The sequence below is a fragment of the Rattus norvegicus genome, chromosome 17 (genome assembly GCF_021556685.1).
Source record: "Rattus norvegicus strain SHRSP/BbbUtx chromosome 17, alternate assembly SHRSP_T2T, whole genome shotgun sequence".
NCBI classification, from domain to species: Eukaryota; Metazoa; Chordata; class Mammalia; order Rodentia; family Muridae; genus Rattus; species Rattus norvegicus.
Window position 1 is genome coordinate 87,591,951 of NC_141550.1, and position 17,376 is coordinate 87,609,326.

Genomic DNA, 17,376 nt, shown 5'->3' on the forward strand with positions numbered 1-17,376 from the left:
TAACTCCGAGCAGAGGTCGCTGAAGGGGACGTGTACCCCACACAGGCTGGACGCGTGGTTCCGTCCTCTAGTACGTGCACCTGTTCACGAGTTTGCTGGGAGTGAGAAGATTCCGAGATTGGCCAATCTTATCCCTTTTGTTTATTACGTTTAATAAACAAAAGTAAAAGTTTGCTTCCCAGTTCTAGAAATGCCTTCTGGTCTTTCCGCCCTGAAGCGGGATTTAGGCATCCCCTAACACTGCAGAGAATTATCAATGTCGATCCACAGTGGGGCATCCACAGAAGAGGTCCTACAGATGGTGGGGCCAAGGGTCCAGAAAATAGCGTCAGCGAGGGACAGATTCCGGGGTTCTGGACCGTCAGGCACGTTTCGCTTGGGGGACCCTTGAGCGTGAGGGTGAGGGAGGACCCACGTCCACCCACAGCCACGAGCGTCATGGAGCATCAGGCGGGTTCCACCTTAAAGAGTCCCGGAGCGCCCAACTGCGGAGACGCCTGGCACCTGCAGGGGGCGCTGCTGCCTCGCGGTTCCTCCCGCGCCGGGGCACAGCGAGCTCCTCGGCCTCCAGGCCTTCGTCCCCGGAGAGGGTGGGGACCCTAGGGGGAGGAAGGGCGCGAGTGCGGCCGCTAGGTAAGGATCCCGAGCCCTTCTGGATAGAGAAACAGCCTCCACAAGGCGCTAGCTGCGTGCAGCCTTCCGTCTTTCGGCCCAGAGAGGAAGTGCAAGCAGAAGCCCTCCCCTGCCCCCACCGCCTTCCTGCGTCCCTCCACCTCCGCTCTCCGACCCCGACCGTGCTTCCCAGACCCTTTGTTCTCCAGGTTGGGAGCGGCTGGGTGGGTTCCCCGGGGAGGAGGTGCCCTCGCTGCACGTGGAGGGGAAGGGATTGTCGCCGGGCTTCCGACCCGCAGTTCTCGCCCTTAGAGTCCCCTTAGCCCCACCGCCCCTTGACTTGGGCAGCTCCGTGTGGGCTTTCCCGCCTCTCTTTCCACGTCGCCGCCTCCCGGGTCTCCAGGAAGAGGAAGGGTAAAGACTGACGCCAGGGGCTAGAGAGACCACGTCTACTTCCAGGCGCGGAGAAGCCCCTGGGCCTGAACCCACAGCGCCCGCCGCAGGTCACCGAGGGCATACTCGGACCTCGGGCGCACGGTCGCGGCAGCAAGTCCCGTCGCAACCCCTCTTCCTGAGGACCCCAGAGCCCCAGAGGGGAGAATGGGACATTGTATGTCGCGCCCAGGAGTCTGATTGCAAACGAACGCTCTCTCCATCCCACCCTCGGCGGCGCCACCCTCGTCGCCCCTCTGCCGCGCGTGACCCCAAGGGCTTGGGCGATTGTGTCTCCCTGAGTACAGTTACAATTGTGTTCGGCTTAATTTCTTACTCGGCTGAAGGCGTCGCGGAGTAAAGCGAGGGGAGCAGGATGTAGGGTGGGGGAGGGGAGCTAGAGCGGGAAACTGCGGGGGAGGGGAGGGCAACTGCACAGTGAAGGGCTACTACAGGTCCGGAGTCCGAGGTGACCAGGCAGCACCACTCATCCAGGCCCAGAACCTGGGCCCAGCAGCCGTAGCGTGGCAGAGCTCTCCCCAGCCTCGGCCCTGTGCACGAATCTCCGCAGACTGCCATCCTCACTCTTTGCACTCCAGCTCATTTGCGCTCGGCCGGGTTGGGGGAGGGTTCCGCACCAGCAGGGTGTCACCAAGTAGGTGCAGCCGCTGGAGTAGCAGCTCGGCCTGTGGCTGTCAGCTCCAGGCTTACGGGAGCCCCCTCCCGCCTCTTGGCTTGACCCAGGTCCTCACTGGCTGGTCTAAAGGCGCGCTAGCACTTCTCTCCGCAGCGGGTTCCGGGGGACACACCCCATCCCCACCCCCGAGAGCTGGCGGCCAGCTCGGTATGCCAGGCGGCCAGACGGGCGCCCTGCCAAATTCCGCGTTCCTCTCCAGGAGACGGGGAATTGCGTCCCAGGCTCGGGAAAGCCGGTAGTTCGGGCTTGGGACTGGTTTGCAAAGCCTCCCCCCCGCTCCCCCAAGGCGCCAGGGACGCCTCTGCAGGTTGGATTCCTACTCCGTATCACTTCAATTTTAATTAATCTTTTAAAACACCGCTGTCACGTCGCTTGCAGAAAATTAATCAAACTTGAATCCTTGTTGCATAGCAAGAATTTCGATCCAAGTCTTTTAAAAAGGACTTGACTTTGCAAAGTCACGTCTTTTACAGTTCCTTCATTCCCCCTTTAGCAAGGGAAATACTGCAAAAGTCAGGACATGTTTGCTTCTTTCTGCCTTTAAAATGAAACTCTGCTTATTTCTGATCTTTATTTTCCTGTCTTTGAACAAAAAAAAAAGTTAAGCGATAAATTGCCTTACCTCTGTTAATTCGAAATATAATTAGTTTGAATGATCTTTGTTTAAGAGCCCAGATAAACTAAGATAATCTTAATTTTAATGTGACACGACCCCTATTTTTCCTTGTGAATAATGAGAATAAAGAAGTCATTAATTAATACCAAGGTATCTCCATAGAAGACGGTATCTGGTAGCGCCAAGACGCTGAAACATCGGTTGTATTAGTAATTGATACTGTATAATTGAACATGAAGATAGTCGTCTGTTTTTTAACCTCAAAGCTCCGAGTTTATTTGGTGATTACTGAGCTTCTAATAATTAATTTTAGTCCCTTCTTGATGCAAAAATTCTTAGGATTCCCAGTTCCCATGCAACGGAGGATTCTTATTAAAGCCCACCCCTCAAAATGATCGTGGAGCTATATCATGAAGCAACCCTTCCTGGCCCGTTATTTGTAATAAATTTGCCCTATTTTCATGTCTGATTACATTTCCCTGTGCTGTAATTTACGAAAGTACAAGAATATGCCTACTTCTTATTACTGCTTTGTCTCCCCGTCCGCACTCAGTCGGCTCAGCCTAGCACATGATCCCTAAGACGTTCAGCATTTTAAGTTTCTGAGATTTAAAGATGAATCCCATTAAAGAATCAAAAACTTTATACAGAGTGATTGCCACACACCAGACTCTGATCAAACCCACAACCTGCGTTAGCTCACACTTTTCTGTTATTAAGACGGACTTCCCAACACACTCCCCCTTTCCAACATGAATGGAGAAACAGCTACTGCAGTTTCCTGGGCTAAATTTAGTGTTAGCACAACTTTTGGCATTAATATAAAAATCCTCTCCAAAGTAATAAGGTCTTCCAAATAACAATGGCTATTTAGACTCTAGCTGTAAAGTGTCTACTGATTTCTCACCATGAATTTGCTAATGGCCCTGCCTTTTAACCAATCCAATGGGCTATGGTGTTTTTCTCGTGTGTACAAAGTTAAGAAAACCCTCCTCCGATACCTTCCACCAAACACGTGTCACCCCAAGTAAGCATGAAGTTTTTTATACCACATAAATATTCTTAGACCCTGCCCTTCTACGCCCCGCTTAATTATCAGCACTAGTCCTGAAACTGTTGGAAAGGACTTCAGCCTCACATTTTAATTTCCCCTTTACTACAATTAAAACTTTAGGCCAGTGTATGCTGGCGTCATTCCCTTCTCTTGGATCTTATATTTTCCCACTATAATTTAGGCTGAAATGGGATTAAAACAGGATCTAGAGTTCTAATCTCGGTTGAAGTTTTGGTGTATTCACAGCAAATGAGTCCTGTTCCCTGCGGTCATGAAGCTCCCAGATGTCAATCAAGCAAACTGATTCAGAAATGCCATTGTTCGGCTCCCACGTCACTCGCCTTCCTCTCGTTTTATTGAACAATACCGGAGTTCTCTGATCAGTCATTCGGAATATGAGGCATTATCTGGGGAAAATTCACAAAGTGTCTTGATCTTTCTTTGGGAGATACTGTTAAGGGGCTTCCGCAAGGCAGAGAGCTTGTTTATATTTCTGTCTTTGGACAGCACTGTGGATAGGGGGAAAAAGCAAGGAATACCTCCTGAAAGAAAATCATGCCGTAAATCCGTCAAAAATTAATTCGTCCAGTCGAATGTAACATTTCCATTTTCGTATTGTAAGCGTACTTATTTGTTATCTAAGAAAGTATCACGGGGCGGGGTTCAGTTGACATGCCCCCACATCCAACCCCCTGTTTCACCCATCTAATAATACTAATGTGTTTACACTAGTTATCTAAGAATTTATTTGGGAACTGGGAAGAGCTAAGCTAGGCTAGGAAACTCTCTCCCCTGCCCCCTCAGGAAACCTCTTCCACTCACTCGCTTTTCCCAGTCACAATCCTGGGTCATTCGTGCTTGCGTCCCCGCCCCGAGACAATTCCCAAAGCCGAAGGCGCCTATAGTGTTACCAGCTCCAAACAGCCCAAATTAATAATCAACTTAATTCGTGGAGGACTCGAGCCTTTATCCTCAGTTCCCTGAAGGCAACGGGTATGGAGCCCGGCTCCTGCGAGCACTTCCTTGCAGGGAGGCAGGCATGCAGGGACAGATGTCAGGGGAAAAGCGATCGATGGCGACTTTCACCTACAGGGTTATGGGCAAGGAAGCAGGAATCAACCCTCTTAACTGTGGTTCTCATACGGGAATTCCTGCAAACGCGACAGCCTCGCAGGCTCGGGCTACTGGCGCTTGCAGCACCCTTTTGCCACACGCACACGACCCGCGCGTCTTCCGCGCACACTTAGAGCTGAGGTGACAAGTGAAGGCCGCAGAGGTGGGGACAGAAGGTGGAGCCACTCTCGGGTGGGTCGTGATCGACCACTTTAAAGTAAAAGATTTAAAAAAGAAATCCAGGCTCCCCTTCGGAGGACGGAGGGAAAGCGTCCCTCGGCCTGCTTATCCCTGCCACCCGGGGCTTCCGAGCAGCGGCGCCAGGCAAGGACGTCTCGGAGGCTGGTGGCCTGACCCGGGACCCCAGGCTGTAGCCGGCTCCGCAGGAAGAGCTTTAGGTAGCTGGCCCAGGGCTACTGAGCATCTCCGGGAGGATTCGGTTTCCCAGGCAGCGAAGCGCGTGCTGCTCACCGAGCCGCGCTGCACGCGCTTTTCCCTTTCTCAGCAAGCGGGAAAGGCCTGTTCTCTCAGGAAGCTGAAAGCCGGAGGCCTGGAGGCTTGCAGGAAACCCGAGCTCCCTGCGACCGACTCTGCGAGAAGGGGCGGGGGAGAGCCCAGCAAGCCGCCCCGGAGGCAGGCGGTGCGAATTCCTGAGGAAAAACCCCTCTGGAAGAAGCCAAAGACTTCTGCCCCTCCCCCGTCCATCCGCCTTCCTTCTAGTTGCCTCTGCTCCACCCTGCTCGGCTCTCACCTGCGACCTGGCTGAGGGCTTAGCCCCTCACCCACCCCACCCCATCCTTCAGTTCCATCTCCTCCTTGACCTTTCTGAGGCCTGGGCCGGGGTAGCCAGGGTGTTGCAGAGGAAATGAAATTGTTCTGGAGATTACAGTGGGGCTTTTGGCTAGACTCCCTAACCACCCCCAACCCCTTTCTCCTGCTTCCACGTTAAGCACCAACTTGTATCTCCTTCACAAGAACAGACAAATTTTCTCGCTTATTTGCAGTTCTGCAAAGTTCGACACACAGATCAGTGAACCTTGAGCGCCCTTGTGCAGACACACATTGTGGAGGTTTGTCAAGAACTCTCGGCTGCGATTATAATGACAGGTGAATCCAGCAGCCCCAGGGGGGAACCTGACCTAAGTCCAAGACCCACACTAGGTTAGGGACCCAAAGACACTTCAAGCAACAGGTACCCTATATCAAGCAGGCTTTGGAGAGTCCAGTCCAGAGTCTCGGCACTAGACTGGGTAGGTCTACCTCAGTGACCAGAGACTAAAGCCTCCCACCATGTCTATCCCCCCGCACCCCCAGATCTCTTCTCTCCAGATCATTCCAGAGTCACATAACACCAGAAATCTCAAAACTCTCCTACCTGCCTAGGGGGTACAGTCAGGCCTGGAGTCAGCGGGCCCAGGCCTTGTACATATCTTCTTATATGATTCAAAAGAGAGGAAGAGGGTGGAAGAAGAGAAGGTGAAGCAGAAAGGGACCAGGGGGACAAAAGTAAAAGATGGGTTTCACCACAGGGCACAAGCTGTCTCTTACACAAATGTCCCCCAATTCCGTCTCCCCCACATTTAGGAAGAGATAACGGGTCTCAGTAATGACCTCCTCAAGGTCACCTCTCTGGGTGACATTTCACACCTGAACCTGGTTGAACACAACCGGAAGGGAGGAAGGAGCCATGTAGCTTAAGAGAGATAAACAGCTTTATGGGGTATAATAGCCTCCCTGTAGCCACTCTGCACTTCACAGAAAGCCTGGGAGATTCGAGCTGCAGGAACCTAAGTGCTCTGGTGCACAACCAGTGTCAGCCTCAACCCACCACGTTCAGCCCGAATTAGAGTTAAAGAAATGAGGAAGCTTAGGCTTCCTTCTGCCTGGTCTGTTCCATGAGCAGGAGATGCTCGCCCAGGAGTACAGCTTGGTCTGTGTAGGGCCAGCCATATTTGCAAGTGAGTGCTAGTCATCACTGGGATGAATACAAGCCTGGACCACCGAAGATGTAGCTTTTTTTTTTGTGTAGGGGAGGCAGAGGTGTCAGAGAGGTTTACTTCTGCCGGATTCGGAAATTCAGCTTGACTGAGACCTTCTAATAGATGTCTGTGTCTGGGTTATCAAGGAGTCCTGGTGTGTGTGTGTGTTTGGGTGTGTGTGTGTTTGGGTGTGTGTGTGTGTGTGTGTGTGTGTGTGTGTGTGTGTGTATGTGTGTGGCATTTCCAGTGCCTAGTTATCACATAAAGAACTACGTAAAGAGAAAGCGTCTTACAGGGAAAGGGAAGCCGGAGCAGCCCCAGCACACCATCTGAGGAACTCTTCCTTATTAAAGAAATCCTTTGTACAGTGCTGTGTTTCTCTCCCAGGTTTGTAGCCAGGCCACACCGAAGGAGGAGGCAGCTACAGTAGCTGTTACCTGCAGGCATCCAGCAATGTGTCCCTAGCAGCAGACTTGCTGTCCCCAGTGTGTAAGGCCCAGTCTTTGCCCATTAGTGTGTGACTGAAAACAATCCCCCTGCTCCAAAGCAGCCTCCACAATGAGTACCCCAAATCCCTAAGCAGATTCCTGGACTCGGAGAGAGAACAAGTTCAGGGCACCAGGATCTAAATGCAAGAGCCCCACTCAATTTGGAATCGAGGAATAAAATCACCACGTGTAATAGCAGGTATCTGTGCCTACGTGTGTGTGCGGCGATTTCATACTTTTGTTCCTAGAGGGACACTGGAAATATTTTTCCCCTACCTAAAGGAAAGTGCTGTTTTTACATCTTGGTGTGGTAGTTCAACCTTCTGCAAACCGTATTGTGTATTTTTTTTTCCTCCTTCCTTGATTTTAATGAAAGAAGAATTGTACAAGCCACTGCTTTGTCCCAGAGCTGAAACAAAGACTAACTCAGAAAGAACGCTCTCCAAAATGTCCTCTCCTCTGATTTGGGAAGAAAGCTCAGGGAGTCACCAGCCCATAATTGTGGCTGCTGTTTTAATCCTCCTTGGTTCACAGCTCATCTTTCCACTATGCAGAAGTACCATTGAGATATGACTAACCTTTAGGGTTATATCCCAAACTGGGAGTCTAGGGCTTACACTTGGATTGTCTGGGCCTCTTCTAACCCGAACAAAAAGGATTTGAAGAAAATCACATTTTTCCCCTCGCAACAAAGCATTCCTAATCACTTCAGCTTGTTGGTGAATTTTTATTCCCGTGTCCACTTGGGGTATTGAAATCGATCGCTGCAATATTTAATATATTACACTCCTAGGGTCATTGCTCTCCTAAGACCGGATTCTCTCCCTCTTGCCCTCACCTCAGCCTGCCTCCTACCCTCCCACTCCCATCTGTCCGAGGCCCTCTGTTTATCTGTCCACCTAACGTCTTTAATTCACAGCCCACCCAGGCAACTTCAGCATGCTTATTCTGTTTTCTTCTAGAATGGACAATTCTGAAAGCTCTGGGCAGCAACGCACTTAAGGGAAAATGAGGAGCTTAGTAGATTGGAGAAAATTAACCAGCCACAAACAACCTCATTAAAGAACTGCCTACCAAGAGTTAAGAATTAATAGCAAAATGGATGGGAAAAAAACCCTTGAGTGAAGAGACCTTCAACCCCCTTTCCTGAAAGGTGCATAATTTACAGACCAAACCTAACATTGAGTTTTATTTCCCGTTCCTAGTGACCTGTCCCATAACCTTGTAATCCACTGTGGGGGCGTTTTTCTCTTTGGTGCCTTTGGTCTTTTTTTTTTTTTTTTTTTTTAAATGAAACGGTAGGTTCTCAGATCCAAATGCTTTCTAATATGTTCGTGTATACATGATATGTAATATACATAATTCCATTCATGTACAAATATATATATATACATATATATATATATATGTGTGTGTGTGTGTGTGTGTGTGTGTGTGTATTTGGTCAAAAATGCACTTAAATTGTTTGGGGCCTTTTAATTTAGAAAGGCACTTTAAGAGACTCCTGGGTCCCTTTGGGAATTGCTAGATGATTTGAAGAATGCCCTTAAAAGAATTGTGTTTGGATAGGAGAGGGGGTGGGGGGAGTCATGCAGAAAGAAGCATGAAAAGCCAGATCTAGAGCATGCTGTAGATTTAGTGTTCTGATGGGGCTGTGACTTATTTTGTAAATGAAGTTCAAATTTAAGTACAGCCCACGTCTATGGGCTGTAAGCTGCTCTTCTAACGTTTTATTGGGCAGTGTGTTCTATATTGGCATTTTATATGCATAATCTCATTTCGGCGCGGAACGGCATCCTAAATCCTGGAGCAAGCAGGTGAGAATGCTGTAGGGATATTACACTCAATTTCATTGGCTTCAGTGAGACTTTGTGCATTGCGATTTCCATTGTAATGGCTTATCTTTGGCTAGACTTTTTCACGTCGACACGCTATTCCTTTGGCCAGGATCCTAAATGAAGAAGCCATGTCAATGGCTCAGCCAGTCTTAATGGTTCCATTCACATGACAGCTAACTGGACTCAGTGGTCCTAACGGTATTTATAAAAACCTTCCTGACTTTCTTTCCCTGAACAAATAGAATCTTCTTGCACTTTTCTCCCCCTTGAAGATCACATTTAAGACAAGTCTTGGAGCATACATTAAAGTTCAGATCAGGGAGGTGTAGGGAGTTCACAGTCAGGATGCTTCCAATCTGGAAATCCTTGTGTTGTCTCAGATCTCACCCAGGTTGGACCAAGAGATTAGTGCAAATGACAAGATTTTAGAAAACCACCTGCAAAGTAAGTAATATTTCCTCCCCACGTAGGTTCCACAAAATGAGTTCTGTTTCCCATGTATTTCCCTATAATCTCATATTACAGCTGCAAACACAGGTTGAAATGTTTAAGATAATATGAAATGGTGATAGTTTAGGGAAAGTGGACATTTCATAGATAATTTTTATCAAGAAGATGGTAAGAGTAGATGACTAATTTCCTAGTTTACTTTTTAAAATTCATGATCCATCAAACACGTAAAAGGATTTTTAAAGATTTAAATATTTTTTTATTATTTTCTTAAAAGCATATGAATAGCAGAACCACTGAACAATTCAATGTTAACCAACATCATCTACTTTAAAACACACATGCACACACACACACACACACACACACATCTTCCTTATTAAAAAAAAAGTCTACTAGTCCTCTTCTTAAAATCAGATAAGAAATACTTGAGCAGTAAAGATGTACACCCTTAATTCTCAATCACATACTTTAAGCTTGTTTAAGAAGTCTTTTATTATTAACAGAAAAAAAGATTGGCTTTCTGAAAGGCCAATTTGCCACATGATATGTAACACTTGGAACAAAATTAAAAGCACCTCTGTGCCTTTGCATCTGGCAATGCACTCTGTCAGACCCCCAGCCACACGTTTACGGGACGGAGCACTCTAGGTTGGGTATGAATGCTATTTTTGATACGCGAAGCGAAGTATGTCAGGATTTGAGGGCTGAGAGTTTGGGATGCTCTGGCCTTTCCCTTCAGCAAGAAAGCACACCACTGGCCACCTCTTCCAAGGGGCCTCTCAACTCTGGTGTAAGTCTAGCTCTTCCTGTCTTTCCACCTGAATGTGTGGGATAGGGGAAAGGATGGAGTAGCTCAGAGGGTGGGAAGAGAAAAAAGGGAAGACAGACAGGGAAAGGGTAAGCTAGCCTGCCCACGGCAGCTTCTACCATAACATGCAGTTTTCAGTTCAAACAGGTGTGGTAGTGAGAAGTCTGAACACTCAGACTTTCTAGGACTGCATACTTGGACCCAGTGCAGAGGAAGAAAACTGCCCTTTGACATTTGCCCTCCTGACAATCAGGGTATTCATCTGTGGGGGTGGGGGTGGGGTGGGGTGGGGACTTGAGGACTGTAAGTGTGAATCTTGCTTTTCTTCCAGGCAGATCCAGGAGTCCAGGCCCCTCCAGGGTGTTTCAGAGATAGAAGAGTTTTCCCTTTCAGCCCCTGAGCAAACCCTAGCCTTAAGAACTCCCATGCATTTGTGTGACGTCTAACTTTCACAGGAGAAGGGCAAGGTGGCTGCCACATTTGGCACAGCCCCCCTCTTCCATGCTGTGCCTCACCACTGACCATCATTTACCACAGGCATCTGGCTTTTCTCTGGAGCTAACCCAAAGGAGGCAAGCACTAGGTGGGAATTCTCTTCCAGCCTTCCAGTGCCTCCCCATGCTTCCTCAGTAACTCTCTGAGAGAGTTCTGACGACGAGGACATTGGTTTGTCATCTTGGACAAGAGGATAGCATCCACACAAATGGTTTTTTTCCCCTCTCTTCCTTCCCAGCTTCCGACCTGGATGGGCTTTTACAGATCTGTGAGCTCCCTGCTGAACTGGTAGTATTTTAGGGTCTAAATCTACTGACTGCTAAGTCTTTATCCCAAAGGGTCAAACACAGACATATTGATAGCACCGATTAAAAGAGTGGATCCTTCTGGAGAACCTCAAAGCTTTTCTCCACCCCCAGTTCCCCCTGGGACGGAACAAGAGTCTTCTGAAGGATGACTCAGACAGGGTCTTCGAACTGTGAAATTCTAATGCAGAAGAACCTAGATTCTTTGGTTGTTTCTCTTGGGTACGTCTTTCAGACTACACGTTTGTGCACACACCCACACCCACACACGCATGTGTGCATGGTCCTTATGGGCAGCAAGCTCTCCTAATTCTTGTTCAGAAGCCACCCATGTCTTCTGACCACATAAACTTACTGTCCCTTGCTGCCCATCCCCCCCCCCAGTCAGACACCAATCTATGTAGCTGTGGCCCAGGCCACAAAAAACGAACAAACAAACAAACAATCAAAGTATGGCTTAGCATCTATTGTAACTCTAACATCAGAGATCTAGAAATCCTGGGAGCCAAGTGTTGGCTGCTCCCTCACCAGGGAAATAGTAAATTGTGGAGCGCTCGCTAACCCACTTCTGAGTGCTACTGTTAGGTCTTAGAAAAATAAGGTGAGGTGATCAGCATGAAAGGTGGTGACAGGGTTTGGCAGGGTTTGGCACCACAAATTTGGGGGTCATGTTTTTCAAAGCAAACGGAATGATCTTTTGATAGGGCCAAACACACAGGAGGAAAACATCCTGTTTTGAGAGAGGCAGGAAGTGTAGAAGCACAGCTATAACCCGTGAGTGTGTTAATTACTCAGGAAAAGGGCTTGGGAGCCCAAGGCTTGAATTTGGTGAATTCATGCAATTTGGAGCATTCCGACTTAGTATTGATCCCTAAACTCAATTTTGAAAACAGCCTCTACCGCAGATGTGTGGGTTGTGTTATCCCAGTATTTGTGCGCATCGATTGGACTAAAATAAAATGCATCATACTCTCCACAAAGAAGGAAGAAGCAGGGACAGTCACAAGAGGAATAGCAGAAAGTGCATAGTTAATATGGGTTGTATGCCAATCCGCGAAACAAGTGCTCTAAACCCAGGGGGATTTCACGTAATAGCTAATTTGGTGAGAGCGAGAGTGCACAAGCAGAGGGCCATCTCAGAAGGGACAGGAAGAGAGCTGAATACAGGTTTTTACCCTCACTGGAATTAACATTTCCCTGTGATTTGCATCAGCTAAATGTCCAGACCCTCGATTACAGTCCACCCAAGCCAGGTTTTCTACCACCCAGTGTAGGCTCAAGAAGAAATTCTCTTTCTTCTTGCTGTAGTGTCAGAGCTAAAGGTTGCAAGACAGGCAGCAGCTGCTTTTCCCTTGGACCCAGCAGGTCCTAAGGCCCTAGAAAGGCCGCGGGACCGAGCCCTGGAGGCGCTGTCTGACTGCCCCTCAGCCCTTTCAGGGCCAGCAGGACCCGTGGGATTCTGTCCTCAGAGTTTTAGCGATGAACCCAGTGCCTGCCTGGTTTTGCCCATTCAGATCCTTGATCCTAACTGGCTGGACAGGGACTGGGAAGTGACCGGAAGAGGAGATAGGAACATTTCATTTTAGATTAGAGGAATTATTTTCCATGTTAGACAAACAGAGCCAAACTCCTTTCTTATTTCTCTCATTTTCTGAATCCCTTGCAGGTTTCTAATGAAGAGACTGTGTGTGTCACCGCGCATAAGAGAGAAAAAGAGGGAGGGAAGGAGAGAGCTCTTTAAACAAAAGACAAGGAGGCCCAAGCAGGGGCCTGGAGCCGTCCCTGGAGCCTGCTCAGCCTGAAGACCCTCCAGTTCCCCAGCCAGGCAGGCATTTTGGAGAGGTTCTGCCACCGAGGCGGAACGGTCCTGGGCTCGCTCTCCATGCGGCTGGAGAAGAACTGGAGACAAAGCCCGGATCCAAGGCCTCGCAGCGAGGCTCCAATCAGCGCCCCGGGCTTCTAGCCTAAGGTCCAGGCACGACCCCCTGCGGGCTGTGACCCGGGAAGGGAGCCCAGGCCCGGCCCCAGCCTTCCCTCGGCCCTAGGTAGCCCTGGCTAGCCAGGTTGCCCCTGACGCACTCAGCCAGCTGCTCTTGGGTGCTTGCGAGTTCAAAACAGGCTCTCTCATTAATTAAAAGCTGGACAGTCTTGTCACTTTCTTTCCTGGCCGAGGAAGCGCCTCTAGAAGTCCCCGCAGTCCTCTTGGCCCTCGAGTGAGGCCTTGGAGGTCGAGCGGCCATTTACTGCCCTCTGATTGCGCCGAGGACCAGGTTAGCTCATAAAGCCTTTCACACTCAACAATGGGGATTTTCTCAACAATTAACAAGAAACAACATAATAAAGCCATTTACAAAGACCTCGCTATTTACTATAAATTAGGCACTCTTTAAGAGACCAGTGCGTAATTTCACACACTTTACAACTGGGGCTGCATTTTAAACACCCGGGAAAACAAGCTTGTTGCACTTTCCTGTGACCTATGCGCGGTGCACCTCTGTTTCCCCTCTTCCCCGGTAGCAGCTTTGTTTGCATTGCTGCACTCCAACCTCCCAGCCGAGGGTGGTTTTCCAGGTCACTGTCTCACGTTTCCCGTTTCCAGGTCACCATTCCTCTTGCAGATGCACTGAAAGAAGTTCCAAGGGTTGGGAACCACGGAGCCAAAGCAAGCAGGCCTTGCCCCAGGTTACTCCCACTCTAGGAGTTGAGCCGGGCCTGGCTAGAGCGCTCCCTCCCCACACGGTAGGCCTCTGCTCCTGAGCCTCTTCCCAGGAGATCGCAGCCATGCTGGCCCAGTCCCTTTGCCACTTGCCTCTCACAAGCTCACGTTTGGAGGCCTCGGAAATCCGCTAAGCAATGCAAAGAGCTGGGTCCCTTTTGCCTGGGGAGGAGGAATGAGACCTGGGCAAGAAGGTGAGAAATACAGGACCGCAAGTGCAGGGATGGGCGATGACTTCAGGACACACAAAAGAAATGCAAACTGAGGGGAAGCAATCCAGTCTCTGATGGGGAGAAGGCCCTAGGTGGCCGACGCGCCTCTGCTCTCGGCCTTGTGGCCGCTTGGACTGGAGGCTGCGCTGGACGAGCTGGGGTGCAGGCTCTTCTGCCTGGAGGAGCGAAATCGTCACAGGATCAGAGGAGAGCAAGATCTGGGCGGGAAAAAAAAAGTCACAAAGAAATTTGTTTGCCACCATGCAAAATGGCGGCACTTAAACATCTTTTTGGTAGTGATGGTGGCCCTGGTCGAAGAACCCAGGGATGCTCTGGGTCAGTGCAGTGCCCAGAGCTCAATGGCTGCGGAAAGCAACCCTGGAAACCCCCTCAGCCCTTTGCCTGCAGCCTTTGGCCTGCTCCATAGTCCCTGGTCTTCCCTCCCAGGCCGATAGGCCTGAAGCCCGCGCCAGCAGCCCCTGGCCACTGACCCCTGTTTACAAACACAGCCTGGGGGCGGGGTGGGGCCGGCCTGAGCGCGGGCTTGAGGGCTGGAAGGGAGGCTGTTCGCAGCCGAGGACGCCACCAGCAGAGAGGAACCAGGAGTTGGTGCGGGAGAGTGGGCCCGGCAGCTGGAAAGGACTGAAGGCCTTGTTTTTGAAACTGTCAATTCCCTCAACCCCTATTGTGAGGGCTTCATGCAAAACATCTCAGGCCTTTTAAAGTAGGAGCTTGTGAGGCCTCCACAGTTTGAAAAGGAGCTAGAGTAGCAGGGGCCTAAGGCATGGGCAAAGACTGATAGCTGCCTTCCCCCCACCCCCTCCTCTCCTCCGTTTTTTAAAGCAAAAGAGGGCCTGCCAAACAGGTAAAATGCGGCCCTCCCCCACCTCCTGGATATGCCTTACGTACCCAACCCCCAGGCTAGTTTGCAGAATGCCCTTTGGCCCAGGGAGCAAAGCATAACCCAAGCCAGAGGGAAGGTAGTCGTCCCTCACAGGGAAAAGGAGGAGAATCCTGGGGATACATAACTGGGTGACAGGGAGGAATCCTGGAAGTGGATGCCCTGTTTTTTCCTTGCCAATTTACTGAGTTTAGCTGATAGGGAGCCTTGATTTTTTTTTTTCTCTCTCTCTTTCTCCTTCCTATTTTGACCCTGGGAAATCCCTCCCTCCACATATCTTTTCAGCAGGAAGATGTTTTCAAGGTGAAGCAAAAGTCACATTTCTTTTCTTTTATAGGTGCTGATTTTTTATTGTTTTTTCTTTCTTTTCTTTTTTTTTTTTTTAGAAAAATTTCACCGTGGAGTATTTTTGTTTTCTTTGAAAGAAAAACGCTTTCGAAGAATTAATTACTTTCATCTACATCTTTTCCTGTGTGTAAACAAAACTCCCATTCTCATATCAGTAGAAATCTCCAGCCTAATTCTTGTTAGTTAAGAACTTTGAGGAATTTCTAGACCACTGAAAGTCACCCAGACACAAATAAGATAAAAAAAAGAAAAAGAAAAGAAAAGAAAAAAAGCCACACACCAGCCCATCCAGTTTGTGCTATTACTGTTTAGTACTGTTTAGTGGGGGCTCCTTGTTGTTGGTTTTCAAATAAACAACTATTAATTGAGATCACTCCACTGTAATCAAGTAAGGCATTAGAAAAAGGAACACCCATTCTAAAAAGTAAATAGTTAAGGGGTAGGGGGAAAGCTGTATTTTCTATAAAGGCAGATAACCTGACTGGGGAAGAAAGTACACACATCTCTTTAAAAAATAATTAAATCTTCACTTCACAGGCTTATCAGGAAATTACCAGGAATAAGTTTGCTTCACCAAAAAGTCAGGGAAAGGGATTTCTTACACTTTCCCCGTGTCTGTTGAGCTAATTTAGACACAAGAATCAATGGTCCTAGAGCCCTGTAGGATTTAAAGGAACAAAACCTACTCCCTGAAAACATTTAAATGCAAAAATTCAACCTGTCAATGGAGGTAACTTTTGTTTTTCTCTCAGTAAGGCTTAACTTTTGAGCAAATGTGACATTTATAGCAGCTGAGAAAGACCTAGAAATTGTCTTTAATCATAAAACAACCCAAATAAAATAAACTGTTCTGGGACTAATTCCCACAGCAGGATGGGAAACCAGCTGAGGGCTACTAGGAATTGAAAGAGTACCTTATATTTGCACACTAAGACTTGCTATGTGGTACTCTTTACTGACAGAAACCCCCAACTCGAGGTTTGCTGTGGCTGACGTCTCACAGGAGCACTGTGGGATAGAATTTATGTTGACTGCTCAACATCTCTCCTCTTGATGGCATCACTCAGGCTCGCCTCGGCTCCCATCCTGCTCAGCAGCAGCCCCTGGAAGCTGGACCCATTGCTACTCTGAGGACTGGAGACCAAGTGTCCAAGCTGGAGCCTCATATTTTGTCCAAAATTCTATGGGATATTTGTCTTAATTTATGTTTATTTCATCTTATAGGTCTCCCGTAGATTCTCAGTTTATAATTTGGTGACAATCTGTAGCCAGCATGGAAAGTCCTAGTCTAAATGCAGTGGTCTCTGGACTTGAACTTTCACTAATTAAAGAGTGGGAATTACAGACTTCCCCTGTGTGGGAAGTGCCCTACCTTTCACAGACTCTTTTGTTTTTTCTTTATAAAGACAACTCACTGTCCCTAAATTCTGCATCACCTTCCAAAGAGGAAAGAACTCAAGCTCAGAAGCCAGTTGTTCAGATTTCTGGGACTTTTCACTGAGAATATGGACTAGTCTTTGGAAATATATACAAACATGAATTCAAGAATAACATCCCCCCAGTTTTTGCTTTGACCATATCTATGATTCCAATAATAATAATAAAAAAAAAAATCCAGTGAGCCTACATCTGGCAACATTCAAGCAGGGGAGGAAGGGAAGTAGTTCAAAGCATCTGCTCACCCCACCCAAATGTATTTGGATGCAGGTATTCTCAGACTCAGTCCTCTGCAACAGGAGGAAAACCACAGATCATACACAGCAATTAGGTCTGAGACCATCCAGAACTATCTGAAACATTTATAGACAAAAGGAAAATTTCAAAGGGGCAGGAATTAAAAGGTTAAGGAAAATAAATAGCTGAATTTCCATGAGAAATAATGATTTAAATTCACACAGTAAACATTTCATTGGTGTTTTGTTTTGCTTTGTGATTTATGGTCTATAGACGCAACCCCTTAGAGTAAAGACAGCAAGGGTCTAAGACACATCATTTGGTGACCCAAGAATTACTAGATTCGACTTTCATTAAAATCACAACCGATCTTTCTTTACTCTCTTAAATATGAGACTTTTAGTAGTTGGTCTGTAACAAGTTTGAAAAGTTTCTCTGTTATTTGAGAGGAAATCTGCCGGTGTTATGCCCCAAAACCTGATTGGTCTCATCACAAAGTGTTACCACAAAACACTGCACCCGATAAATGCATTTCTTTCAGGCAAAAACATTACAAGTGAAAATGTCAACAAAGCCATTCATTCTTGTTAACCCTTCTCCAATCTGGAATAAGTAGAAATGTATGGAAGCAGGAA

General features: G+C 48.1%; 1 long non-coding RNA gene across 3 annotated transcripts; it reads left to right on the plus strand.

The window, feature by feature from the left end:
• Positions 1–594: 594 nt before the first annotated feature.
• Positions 595–13,244, plus strand: LOC108353137 (uncharacterized). Of its 3 annotated transcripts, XR_015641910.1 has the most exons (5): positions 595–633; positions 5,529–5,631; positions 7,087–7,190; positions 7,954–8,144; positions 12,557–13,244. It is a non-coding gene; the product is annotated as an uncharacterized LOC108353137 (long non-coding RNA). The 3 variants fall into 3 exon arrangements; XR_015641909.1 differs by lacking the exon at positions 7,087–7,190; XR_015641908.1 differs by lacking the exons at positions 5,529–5,631; positions 7,087–7,190.
• The last annotated feature ends 4,132 nt before the right edge of the window (positions 13,245–17,376 follow it).